The sequence below is a fragment of the Bombus pyrosoma genome, linkage group LG6 (assembly GCF_014825855.1).
Source record: "Bombus pyrosoma isolate SC7728 linkage group LG6, ASM1482585v1, whole genome shotgun sequence".
NCBI classification, from domain to species: domain Eukaryota; kingdom Metazoa; phylum Arthropoda; class Insecta; order Hymenoptera; family Apidae; genus Bombus; species Bombus pyrosoma.
In genome coordinates this window covers 12,609,651-12,624,482 of record NC_057775.1, presented here as the reverse complement: position 1 = coordinate 12,624,482, position 14,832 = coordinate 12,609,651, and the positions used below count along the sequence as shown (strand labels likewise).

At 36.6% G+C, this 14,832-nt stretch overlaps 1 protein-coding gene across 22 annotated transcripts in view; it reads right to left on the bottom strand.

The window, feature by feature from the left end:
- Positions 1–14,832, bottom strand: part of LOC122568291 (neurobeachin) — a 417,885-nt gene that overhangs the window by 212,513 nt on the left and 190,540 nt on the right. The window contains exon 1 of one of the 22 annotated variants that reach the window (XM_043727886.1): positions 6,943–6,961. The exons of the other annotated variants lie outside the window; for them this stretch is intronic. The gene's annotated coding sequence lies outside the window, so the exon portion shown is untranslated. Of the gene's footprint in view, positions 1–6,942; positions 6,962–14,832 lie in introns of those variants that run through there. 22 annotated transcript variants of the gene reach the window in all.

Below are 14,832 nucleotides of genomic sequence, written 5' to 3'. Positions count from 1 at the left end.
GAGAGGAACAAAGAAGGTACTGATCATAGAATTACAAGAAAATAAAAATACGAAAGTGTAAAATGTTGAAGAAATAAAAATTTAACTAGAAGTTTTAATAATAAAGTTTCTACTGTTTCTATAGTATAGTTTCAGCATATATATAGTTAAGTATATACACCTGATAAATTTGTAAATTTAATTAGAATTTAATTTAGAATTGATTATCGATTGCATAGGAATTGAAATTAAATTATAATACGATTGAGTGTTTGTGTACTTTCGTATAACAAATTAATTTAAGTAGATGAGCAAATTCTGGCATATCTAAAATTTATTAGGTCCGATAATAATGATAGAGTTTAGTAATTTAGTCTTTCCATATTTAAATATACAATACAAAGTATCGCAAATCCAATAACACTTTTTAGTCAATTGCATATAACAATCAAACTACAGTTAGGAACTTAAAAGCTCAAGTTTCTAATTGTAAATGTCCAATTACTCTACTTGCAAAGCAACCAATATCTCGACTTGGCATTGTGGTAAGAATTCGAGTTTCGATCGACTACTGATCAAATACGTTCAAATGTTCGCAGACATTCTCAATTCCTCAAATTATTCCAGAAGAAGAATGTTAGTTACAACAAATATTAAAACAAAACAAAAGCAAAGGAACTTCTTACGACTACACTGTCGTTTCTTCCTTATAGTACAATTTTTTCATGAATAATTCGTACGACGAGTTATGTATTCCGAGCAGTAGAAAGCCAAAATTATCGAAGGTTTGGTAAAAGACCCGCAGCTTTCAGTTCTCGGAAATGAATTTCGCTTAATGCCCAAAAGAATCGTTTCATTTCATCGTACAATACCTATATAATTTGTCGCCCGTGTTTCACAAAGGTTTCGACAAACAGAGGGAAATAATTTCCATGAAACACGGTCTTTTCCGCGAAACAGTCGCCTCTTTGAAACGAACTGCTCAATGAAATTTCCTGCTCGGATCGTTCGATGCACGCGTTAATCTTTTCTCTCGTCGAAAAGCTCGTCTTCTATCCGATCGATTGCGTGTAACAGTTTCCATCGAAATACACTCTCGAATGACAACGTTCCCGTGAACCCATTTAAATTTAGACCACTATGGGGTTGGGGAAACAAGATCCTTTGTAGGTGAGATCCCTGGAATTTCGTTCGTTCGACGATAAGGTCAGCCTCTCTCAAAAGTGGCGCGTTTAAAGGAAGTTATTAAGGGGCTGATGAGTCCCTGGATCGACCGCTTGGCCGGAACCAGACGCATCGATCTTGTATAATCGTCTTAAAACAATGCCAGCTGAATTTCTACCATGAAAATTCGTGGAACAGTTGCAAATTATCCTACTGCGTATACTCAGGTTCACGAAAATATTTGAATGTGTGCAGAAATCTTTTATGAACATGTTATGTGTATTATACGAAATATTAAAAAACTTTATCAGATAAGTTAAATTTCATTATATGATAATATATCCATAAAAGTCTTCTATGGTAAATGTTCAAATACTTTCGTAAGCCTGTGTAGGTTTGTATCATAAGTAATTATTAAGAGAAGGGAATGATAAAAAAAAGAAATGTAATTCACCATTAAAGATAAAGCCGGGTAGTTCAATGGATAACTGAAGCTATGGATCACTTCGAATATGCAGAGTGGATAGTATACATGTTAATTAAGGAGTAAAATTTACATTGAAACTGTAACTGATCATGAAGATTTACTTCAGAATGTTTATCTTGCCTGTTCCTGAAATTAGCACTTTATACGCTCAATTTTACATTGTAAAACACTGAAGCTATCTTTCTACGTACAATAGCATTTAATACGTTGTTTCTAGTTTATTGATCAATAATCAATTTCCCTTCCTTTGTGTAATTCTTTACTTTCTCCCATTTCAATTTTATAAAATTCCCATAGTAACAACTTTCATTATTTTAAACCCAGCTCTCACAAAAATTAAATTGCTTGCGAGATAACCTAAGAGGCAGTTAAAAGGCAAGAATTGACCAATCGATTATCCCCGTTTCGCAAAAAAGGAACCTTATCCTAGAGTAACTCTGTCAAGTCGAGCTATGTCTTCGGGTCTCAATAGGCCCGTGCGCGATACTGATCTCAGACAGAGCATATGCGAGGTCAGAGGAATCGGTGGAGGTGTATCTCGGCCGTCGATCGAATAGCCGCATTCCTCACGCAATTTCAACTGACATCTGTCGTGTAAGCTTTATCAATGCAATTTGGCTGAGATTGGCCGCACATCTTCATCAAGACCGGATGGATTCAGCGCCTGTGTGTTCATTGTACCAGTTTCGTGAGGCGTATAACGAATAATGGTCCGAACGAGTAGGGGCCATCATCATCCATGTCGAACGATGTCGCGAACACGTCGAAGTAAAATGGGGCATTCCGTTTTCATTAATAAAATGGCTCGCGAGATGCTTGGAGACGTCTCGCCTTTATTTGACAATGTTTTGTACCGGTTCGTTCGCGTTCTTCTTCTTCTTTTTTTCGTACCTTTCTTTGTCTGGCAAGAAATCCAAGCGTGAGGTATTTTCAGTAGTTCGTGTCCGGGGACCTGACACGTTTATTTCCGATGAACAATCCCAGCCTGAACCATTTCGGATGCTATTGAGAGAAATTTGTATTTTGGAAATAAGGAACGTTCTTGGAGCGAAGGTTAGCAGAAGTTGCTAACCTGATTGTTACTGATCGTGCATGTTGGAAACAATTGCGAGGATACTTTCGTTGCATGACCTCTCTTCATCAAATAAATATTCTCTTGTTCGTCGTAATAATATCAGTAAGCAAGTTAAAGAAATTGCAAATAATGCATACAATGTATATGTAATCCATACCTATACAAACTAGACAACATTGTATGTTAATGAAGAAGTATCATATACGTTAATTCATCACTATTTTACTTTTTGCATTTAATATTTTATCTTTCTGGGAATTGTTTCTTTTTTTTAAAATATCGTGAATAATTTTCTAAAAATGAAATCTATCTATTCGTTTAAAATTAATTTTTTCCCGTATCCTTTTAATTTCGTATTTAAGCAAGATTCTAACGAAGGAATAATTTAATCAACAATACAAATTCTCATCCCTTGTTTCACTTCCTTCACTTCAGCTTCTCTGTTAACATATTTACTCGTGCACTTATACACCTCTATCTACATAAAATTGAAGAAAGTAAAGAGAGTTATAAAAGAAGAGACCTGATATACCTAAGTAGAAGGATGCAAAAATTTCAATTACCTCGGAAAGCCTTTTAACAGAAAGGAATTTCATCAAATTTTTGTACATATAAAACCCTTCTTCCTGCATACTAAAACAATTACTTTAAGTAACAGCCTATATACACAGGCTTTCTCTCTTTCTTGTTTGACATATTTCGCTTCGAAGACTCCGACCTTAAGCCTTTCAAACAAAATTGAGGTTAAATTTAACCTTCCCTCGCAATATTCGAAGCTTATTCGAATTACTCGATCTATGAACCCGGAACCTTTTGTTTCTTGGTCGTGTGTTTTATAAATTGAGACACCTGGACTGTATGTTCTCCCACCCTGATCCCAATACTAAGATAGTTATCGTAGATAGATAGAAAACCTTCGATCACATTTTTCTGTCTGCTGTGGAATTTATCTCGCATAACGTCATACTCGATAGAATCTGAACAACTAAAAGAATAGAGATCAGCTATATCCTTATATAGGATTAATTTTTAAAAATAGATCTATTTCGCTTCATCTTTTAAATTATATAATTTTAACTCTAGTTGTAAGCTACTTCATTGCATATTTTATTAAAGTTATTTTGTTCTTTGAGTTATACAATTTTATCTACAATTCTATATATATATTATATGGCAAATGATTATATTCTCCGGTCACTTATCAAATTATTTGCATATTTAACTACAGATTATTTAAAAGTAATTAAATTTGCATGAAGATGACTGATGGTTTTGGAAATACGACAGCGCAGCTAATACAAACTCGAGCTTTAATAATTTATACCATATTTTCGCAATAAACAAGTGTTATATGCAAATGTTCGTATTAATTAATATCTTATAATCCCGTCACATTAATAAATTTCATTATCTCTACAAATCTGACTACTTCCAAACAAATATGAAATCTCGAACTAACGTGAAAATACATTTTAAAGCCAGGTTCGCGGACCACGTTCGCACGCAATACTCACAAGTTCGTTGTCCAGATTCGCACGTTCGTTAAAACAATGCACATCTTTCGAATATTCGTAGTATACCTTGGAAGCATCAGACCTGCTATGCCTGAGCGCTATATTTTGTAAATTAGAGACCGAAACTCTGTAATTTAATATAAAACTATGAAACCGTGAAAATCTAATCTAATCTTTCTCGAATAATTAATTCGACCAGTTAAATCCTAGAAATGAATCGTTAACCAGAGAGAAGTGTCATTTTTATGCACTTAGAAAAACGATGGTAGTGTTTCAAGTGATGAAAGACACAGTTCCAGGTTCCAGCACGCTAAGAAAATAAACGTTCATTGCGCGGGATGTTTACGTGCACTCACAAAGTATCATCATTAACAGAGGCCGCGTACAGGTGGGTAAATACGCTCAAGAAAACATAAACAAACATTCTCATAGGGACCAACATGCCCGAATAATTTTGCATGTCCGTACAGCTGCGAATGCTTTTCGTTTAACCACGGTAGAATTCAATCACACGCTCCAAAAATTCTCTAGATGTCCTAGTAAACGAAAAAGAACGATATCCTGTGAGTTTGAAGGAAGAATCAATGGTTTCAGCATAACGCAACTACGTTAGTACTTGATATCAAAATAATGCTATGTAAAATAATGATGATACTAAAGGAAATAAAGATCCATTTTCACTTATAATACTTGAAGATAACATAGATTATGGTGAAATACTGAAATTTGCTTTCCTTTTACAGGAATTGTCGAAAAGTTGAAAGAGTTATCGGAGAATCGACTTTTGAGAAAATTGGCAATTAATATACTGTTACAAGATTTTGACAGCCACAGAGCGAAACGTCAGAGTTAACGCATATCGTAAGAGGAAATTAAAGAAATTAGTACTTCTTATCGATATACAAAATATATCTATATCTTACTAGCTATAACTATTAGACTTAACTCGTCAAATTGAATAATTTTCACTGTTTTTATTTTCTAGCCATTTTATTACTGTTCTATAATAATATTATTGTTAAATATATTTTCATATCTAATGTACCATGTTATCATATCACGCTATAATTTTATAATCACATCAAACTTCTATTTTTCGTTCTATAATTCACGTGTCTCGGCATAAAATCGGAAGCTAATTGAATTAATTCACGAACTGGTCAGGCATTAAATGGAAGCAGGGGCTTGTTATCAGCCATTTGGGCGCGTTTTCACGAAGCGGATCACGTGGCGCCAAAAGTCGAAATGCACACTTATTAACGGGTGACCGCGCCGGGTTCCGGCAGTGCGGATATGTTTGCGGGCTGCATCCTGCCGCGGACATATTCTCCGCATAACAAATAACTGCCATTACGCGTTTATCAACCGGCTGCACGCAGGTTAATAATGCACGTCGTTATAATATGCGGCCAGCATGAACGCAATTACCCGTCGGATACCTGTAATAATATTAAAATTCAAAAGGTCCTTTGTCGCGTTGAAAAAGAACCAAGCCATCGATGCTAAAACGATGAAATTGACGATCATCCCTGATTAGAACGCGTTTACGAAGAGATCGCAGAGGTTTAGATGATATAGGATTGATAATGTACGTGGATGAAATTAATATACAATGCGTGAATTAGATATTTGGAATTTGTTCATATTTTATTCATTTTATTAACATCATATTTATCATTTTATTGACATTAAGTTTGGAATAAATTTGTCGAAGGGAAGATATCTCCATATCCATTCAAATGCATCCTCAAATCCATTCGTATTTTAATACTTTATTTAATAACACTGATATTAATTTTGTTGGCAATAGATGGGGATTTTATGAACCGTGGAAGTCAATTCCGTGAGAATATAGCTCTTTTTAAAAAGTAATAACGCTTCATGTGCATAATGGCGGAAGGGTCTATATTTTGTAACTGTATAAAAATTCCATTTTGTATGCATGTATTTCGAAGATAATATCTATTTAATTTTGTATCGTAAATGTAGCTATATAGAAGCTGTTATTAAAACTACTACATTATAAACGAGGCCAAAGAGCTTTCATGAAAATAACGAAACATTTCGTTACTTATATATCATGAATAAAAAATGAAGCTATTAAAGCAAAAAATTCTACATCCCGAGGAATAAAGTGTAAATAAAAGTGTCTAACAAAAGTTAACCAACGCGTGACAAAAATACAAACTAAGAAACGATGAGAAGATATTTCATATTTAAGCTTACGATTACTACTAAAAAAAGACGAGGGAAGAAAGCAACCATTGCTCGAAAAAATCGTAATGTATATGAATTAAGTCCACCCCAAAAGTTAAATCCTCAGACCGAGTTTCCTATAGATGACCTAAGGAACGAGAGAAATGGCGCGCTGCGAGGGTTACAACGACATCGTTATACCTGCGGGTTACTTATCAGTGTTTATTTCCTCGGAAAAAACCCCGTGAAAATATCGTACCTTTTTCGTAGCTCTTTCCATTCCAAACAAAGTAACAATCTTGGTTTTCTCTCACACCAAGTCAGATCTAACTTTTTGCACATCACGAAAGAGAAAAATGTATACAGTTTATCTAATGTCGATAGGTCAAATATTGGATTTTACCTAAAATGTTCAATTCCATTTATCCATTCAATAAAACTACCATTTATCATCATCAAAAGATTGATCGAGGAACCGTAAATTTTACAGATTTACGTGAGATATTATAAGAAAATATAACACTTGCCAATGTTTCTGTTCACCACTGCATTTTCTTTCAGCCACCTGGAATCAAATTATCGTAGCGAAATTCCTAGTATTCGACTATTCCAGTTACCATAATCCCCCATTTACCCGATACCAAAAGCGTCCGAAACATGCAGAGGTTCAACCCTACCGCGCGCCACGCTCGAAAATGATATTAACCGGAAGAACGCGCGACTCAATTCCAAAACGTTCACTAATGAACGCATATTTCATTGTGCATTAATAATCGCGGGTGGCCATGCGATATTTGCGATCGGAGAGCTCGTCTGGTTATTGTACAGGCCGCCTCCCGTAATTAAGTCTGGCCCCCAGACACAGAAATCTACGCAGAGCTCCCATTGCGGCGCCACGGCCATGTCGTCCGCCAATCCCATCGATGATGCGACTCTTTCGTTCGACCTAGTTTCTCTCGTTGAAGCCGCGTTTACAATAATCACTGCGACTCCGAGCAGAGCAGCCACAATTTTCCACGAGATGAGCGAGAGACGGTTAAACTCACCGCGCGAAGAAGCCACGAAACGGGCGAGAACAATGGATCGACAGGGCCGGAATCGCGAAATTGGGTCGTTACGGCCACTGAGATTTAACCAGCTACGATTTAGGTGCGACAAAAGCGCCTTTGTTTGATAGTAGATGTGCAAGTGGAAAGGAAACCTTAGATTTTTTAGTGACATCGCATTTCCAGAGATTCGAAATTTGAAAGTTCAAAAATGCAAAGAATACAGTTGATATATGAAGATATATGAAGTTATAATGTTTGACAGATAAAACAATTTTCTAAGTTTCAGTTTTTCAATTACATAAAAGATAAAAAAACATGAATTTATATAAATATCCGCGGTTTTGTATTCTAAGTTTTTATATGCACGATATTTACGAGAAATAAATCAAAGAGCAAAAATGTATGAAATGTACGTAATGCACCTTTCTATAAGGGGTTAGTCATGGCTATTATTATGTCCACAAGAGTATGATTACATGTGCATATGCATATATAGGTATGTACATCTCTCTCTAATGAATGAAGTTTCTAACAGGCAGATTTAATTAATCAATTAATTGGCATTCAAATGGCACCATTATCTCGTTAATCTTCATTAATACTATATCTTCATATCGTATAAATACTACCGTTCTCGCACACGTGATTTTCGTTTGAATCAACATGAGTGAAATGCGCTTAATAAATCCACTAATCAATAACGGGACTCGTGTACCAAGTACTCTGATCCAAGGTTTGTGTACCAACTACATATATTTGCATATAGGATATTATTAATATTATCCTTTGGATTATCAAATCCTTATTATCCTTTGGTTAATCAATTTAGGTTGAGCTAATTATCAGAGAATTTTTCGTCTAAAGATGGAAAAAGTTTGAATCTAAAGATTTCACTCATCGCCTCTACCTATTATTGCGCGGAAACTTCTCCGTCGTCACGTAGGATCAACAAGTTTCGCTTTGAAAAAGTAATTAGTAGGTGATGGTAGTATTTTTCATCAAATCGCAGCGGATTTATCCGTACCGAGCATAGAACCGCCGCAGAATCTCGCAAAATTTGGTCAAAATATTCTCAGAGTCGGACGTTCGAGCGGCCTACTTGATAATCCAGAGATTAATAACGCGGTGGTTCCCGCGGTTTGTTTGCGTCCGCGAAGATGAAAAGCACTCGCTGCGAGTGGCAGCCGACCGCGAGAGGGCAACGACTCGCTCGGAAACGAGCTGTTCTCCCGAGAACCGAGAGAACGTTACACGAAACCGCTTTCGAGATGAAAAATCATCGGTCCAGCTTCACGGGCGCACCGAACTTTTTTCTCCGTTGAAACGAATAAATCTGCGGTGTATCTCCACGAGAATGGTAAAAGGAATTTCCCATAGAAGCGAAATATGCGAGCTTCATTCGATTAGTTTGCTGCCGTGAACTCACTCTTTTTCTCTCTATCGACTTTCTTCTTGCTCGATTTGTAGTCCGTCATATCAAAGTATTCGATACACGAATATTAGAAATATCTACGTTACGTTCGTACATCTCTGTAGTTAGTAAAAATGCAAAAGAAATTTTTATACAGCAGTTGGTGGACTTAATGGCGGAAATTTAACGAAATATTGGGATTATGTTTTATATTTTCATTTGTAGAAATCGTTTCTTTCTTCCCTTTCAATGGAACCGTTATTCCTCTTTTCTTCATTGTTCATTACTTCTATTATTGCCATTAGAATTCTTTTTTGCAATTTTCATCAAGGTCCTTTCAAACTGCTGTACATAAAGTCTTTATGAATCAATGTATGAGGACACCATCTACATATGTATATTAGGATTTATACGGAAGCTACTGCAATAGTATTATACGAATTAATTTACCAAATACCAGAGCTATTCAGAAACAATGGATAGGAAAGTGGAAATGTATCATAAATTGCTGGTAACGAATATAGTCGACCAATTTCCAACAAAATTGTTGTTGCGTGACGCTATTGCTCAATCGCAAAGGCTTAATCAGGTTTGCGCAAAGGTTTATCAGCCAATCGATTGTTTCACTGGTGAATTTGAATGTGTTACGAGGATTTATTAATATTCGTATACCGAGGTTCTCCATTGTACAATTTTAATAACAAAATTAGGTCACAATATGGAATTTCTTCTTTAATTTTTAATTAAGAATTTTTTCATAACTCTGTAATATCACGTATTATTAAATCAATGGTACAAACGGAATAAGAACGATTACGTGTGAGAAGATGTTTTTGTAATTTTTTCTCAGCTTCCACGGGCATTTTTTTTCAGTAATCGAACTTACCGACCAATTGTGTCAAACTCTGAAATGATTAAAACTACGTAATCTAGAAGTACGAGATTTTCAAACTTATAACTTCGTTAAATGTTATAACGTTGTGACGGCTCGCGTCAACTCGTGGAAATTTTACAGTAACATGACGCGGGTTATATGAATAAGCGTGAATGAAAATTTCAAGAGGTCAGATTTAAAGGAGGGAATTATACCAAGAAAGATAAATTACTATTATTCGCGTAGAATTTTTTACTTTATGATTCTTCATCCTTCACTTAGAAAAGGAAAGATATGAAGAAGCAATTTTTCTAGAAAACCACCGATGGTTATAAGAAGAAACCGAACTATCGATTGATAAAGTATTTATGGAAATCAGAAATTACACAAATCTGACATTTCGAAATAATGTATATAGTTTAAAGTAGTTATTACGAGATATTAGAAAATTATTCACAATAAAAAAGGAAACAATGAGACGTAGCAAAGTTACAAAAAAAGATGACAAAGCATTTATAACTAAATCCTCATTCAGTTCAGTCAATTTATTTGAATTTAAACAGCAATTATACGCAAACTGTCTTATTAAAAGGGATAGCCACCTTTTTCATTCTAAACACCGATTCATTCTAAAGACAGCGGACGCAACCACCCTACAAATTTAATAACCGCTTCATAAATCCTCCAAGAAGAGATTCAGATTGAAGGCGTTTCCGGATTCCAGGTTAAAAATTATTAAAAGTTAAATATCGCGAGGCAATTTCCATCGCGTGTCTTCTCAACGGGTCTCGCTTTTGCTTAAATGGGCCGGGGCGAAAAAGCGTGAAACGCGTTCGGCACTGAAGAAGCCGATACGGTTCGTCGAGCGTCAAAAGCTTAGGGACCTAGATTCAGATCTGTCGAGGCGTTTGCGTTTTCCACGATCGGTGAATTCATTAAAAGCAATGAGCACTCGATTCGCACTTGCGCGTGCTAAAATTAAGACGCGCACCTTTCATCCCTCTTAATCTCTTTCCTTCGCTCTACGCTTCCGTCAGCTGCGCGACCATCGTTCTACGTCGCGAGTCGAACTTTAATTACTGCTCGCGCATCTGCTTTAAGTGCGCGATCGAACTTGTCTCCAATTAAAAATCAAACTTCTTAGACGATCTAGCATTTGAAATTTACACGGGCGAATTTCAACGTTCTAAGCTGTTGTTGAGATATGTATGGTGACACGATTCGTCGAACAAGCTTGTGGAACGCTGACCGACTATACGATCGACACTGCGCTGTTTCTTTGTTTCTTTTTTATCGGCGCGTTTATTATTGTAGGTATGAGAACTGACGACGCGACACGACGGTGCGAGCTGAGTGAAGATGTTGAGCAGGTTCGTCAGTTGGTTTAATTTCTGTGTCGTTTCATAATGAAACAAATTAATTGCAGTGTACATGAAGATTCAAACGATATCACATTTGTCATCTTTTTACGTATACGCAACGCTCGTAATTTAACTGCAATCACATTGAAATGATGGTTTCAATTAGTTAGATTTGGAAGCAAGAGGTGTTTCAAGACTTTTTAGTCGAGAATGTAACAAAGTGCTTAACATAATCTATCCATGGCACACTTGGTGATAGACGGATTCTCGACGGAACGCGAGCAGATAGCATTCCAAAGCTGCGAACAAGCCGGATTGAAAGCATCGCGGAATTCGAACAGGCTTTGAATACATAAGTGGCCAGCCACCAAGAGCCGGCCGTGTTTATTGGCAGCGGATCGGTGTTTGCGCATCCGCTAAATGAAACCGTGGATGTCGTTCGTCGTCGTTTACCCAGTAAAAACAACGCCACGCTCCTGAACTGCATTCACGGTGCCTGAAATTTCGACGTTCATTTCTATTTGCCTTGCACCGACGACCTCACGATTCAACCGCGTTTTCATTCATGCCGGTCGATCGATTTTTAAACAGTCTCGCTGCGACTTGGAAATTTTGAATTCAAAGTGGAACGAGTAAACCACATAGTGCCATGCAAACGTGTTTGGCCAGACAAATTTTATACGAGTGGAGATGATTGAAGAGATTTTAATTAGTACTGCAATGACAAGGAATTAGTACGAAAATACCATACATTAATTTTCTACATAGGTAGAACTGGAGGAAGATCAATGAAAATAAAATGGAAGTCATCGCATAGATGAGACGTATAAATACATCATGATTGAGCATATTTCTCAAGAAAGTAAAGGAGTGCATATGTTGTGATTACACTACGGATACTTATGCAAATTCAAGTGGAATCTAACCAGAAATTTGTTTTACGCAGTAAATATTATAACGAGTACTGTACTTAGGATGCTTTACATATTTTTACATATTATATGCATTTAATGTATTTAAATTTTTCAGAAACGCATGAAACTCCGTAGTTTAATCGTGATAGTAATATAAGTTTATGATATATCAGGCAAATGTGAAGTTAAGATCATTCTATGGAAAGAATTCGCTGTTATGAGAAACGTTTTCATTTTCTGCGATTGAATCGTTATAATTAATCGTATATTATTCCTATAAATTGATATTTTTTGCTAAATTTTATAATAAATTATTACCTGTATTACAATATTTCTTTTCAAAGCGAAAGCGTGTCTTTCAAAGCTATTGCGTTATATTTCGTCATTTTTCTTTCTTCTCTGTGGTGTAGACAACAAAGATTTCAAGGTATGTACTCAAACATTGTATCATAGAAGTCAAAGACCTTATGCTATTTAAAATGACTGTGATGTTTGAAAAGCAAAGATCCGTGAGTTGCGTATGTGAGTCAAACATGGCTAAAGGGCAGCGAAGGGTTTTTGTGCAGATGTTCGTATTTGTGCTAGTACGTGTAAAGATTCGAGTATCCTGGGGGCGGTCAGCATGCTCTGACAGAGGAGTTTAAAGTAGAGTTCAAGCAAGTATGGTAAACAATGAAAGAAAACCAGAGAAAAAGAAAGAGACTTTTGTAGTACCTACGTATGCGTTTATACAGGCTGTCTCAGTTTCTTTCCGCCAAACGCTATCGGTATATCCCATAGGTCAAAATAAAAAAAAGTCATACAAATATATGTCGCCGGAAGCATTGTTAAAGAGTTATAGCAAACAAACGATATACGAACTAAGCGATAACGAACAACGTACAACGATGTATGACCGGAAATAACAGAGACGCTTTGCTGATAGAACACGATTGAAGATTTGGAGGAAGGTCAATAAAAATGTAAAGTTTCAAAATTACAAAGTTTGAAAATTAAACAAATTGAATGTTCAGAAACTTGAAGAATTTGCAAGAATTGTAGTCAAGAGCAACATTCCACAATACAGAAGAAGCGAGAAAAAATCTCGAAACGCAGCACAAATAGACCACAAATCCATCATCATGGACACAATGACACAGATCGTGATCCGAACAGCCATCCTTTCATTAATCCCTGGCACACACAAAGAAGTTAACACGGCTGGGATTCAAATCGTTCGATCAAATTCTTCTCTTACCATCCTCGACAAATACACCGTGGAATATTCGGCTTATCGAGCACACACGGCCTCCGACATTAGGACAAGATACGTGATACACGAAAGTCAGGGAATGCAAGGGCGGAGAAGCAAAGAGGTTAGAGAAAGAACGTTTGACCTATATACAGCTACGTTATTAAATTATATATTGAATATCGAACAGGCTATCGAACCCGCGTATATTTCTTCGTGAGTTGGCTCTATCCACTGCTAGTGGAGGATATCAGTTCGAATCGAGTCATCGGTACGCTCGACACGTAATCCATAAAAAGACTTCAACAGCGAAAAGTCTCGATCAATTACGTGTAAGTAGAGGTTGGGACTAGTCACGCGAAAAACGCTTCAGTAATCACGATATTTACAAAATATCAAAATTACCAACCAGCCAGATGTTTTCTTCCTCTTTAGCCGAAGCTTTCCCGGGCTTGAGACGGTTTAAGCTTCTTGCTTCGCAACAAGGAGAAGCTTCGCGCGGTAAGCTTTCCTCTTTTCAACGAAACGACAGTGCTCCAGCGCATTACCAATAGCACTGTGGTTTGAAAGTAATTCTTTCTAGAAATCTGTGAAAAATATTATTTATTTCTTATTATTGCTATTCGTCTTCACTCTTTACTTCTATTCATTTTAACACTAGAGCTACTAAACTCACGAGTTTGGGATACTTTGTTTTCAGAAAAGACAACCTGTAATTATTGTGTTTAATTAGGAATTTTTTCCGGAGTAGCAAGGGGATTTTCAAAAAGCCGATTATAGTCCGTATAAACTCATAAACCTATTCATCTAGAAGACTAGAGTTTTCTAACAATACATAAACCCTCCGTCATACCTATGATGAGAAAATCATATAGGTCAGTGAGCTAGAAAATTTGCTTTTCGTCACTCTTGGGTGCGAAGGACTCGAATCTCAGTTTCATTCCTGGCGTGTTACGTCAAAATACAGTGGCGGATGATTTCAAACGGTTTCATCAGTCTCCGGTATTAGAAACCTTGATTAAATTTTCATTCTCCTCCGTTCATGATTTTTTCCTACAATAAATATAATGCGAATGTTATAATACATACAATGATGTGCCAATACTTTTCATAGTTATTGTACACGCGTCTCCTTTTAACGTCCCAACGAAACTCCCAACTAAAATTCCTCTAAATCGCAACATTTATGACAGCTAACACACCGAGCTACGAATGACGTCATTTCTACGATAATCAAACTTCGTTCGAGAGCGTCGAGCCGATGAAAAATACGATAGAATTTCCTCGTGACACGCAAGCGAGTCGCCATTTAAATTGCAATTATTACACTGCTGCATTACCGAACTCGTGAAACGGTTTGCACGCACGAGGTGCTGTAGGTACGGAACCACCTGTACCGCTCGCGGAAAGCTATGCATATAAATCTATTATTACGAGAGCGCCCCGCAGAGGATACGAGCATGCAAGACAGAGAGACAGAGGAAGTAACAGGGAGGAAGATAGACTAGCGGAACACCTGGAACGAGGTCAAGCCTCGAAGACACGAGAGCGTATTCTCTCCGAGACACGAACGGCTG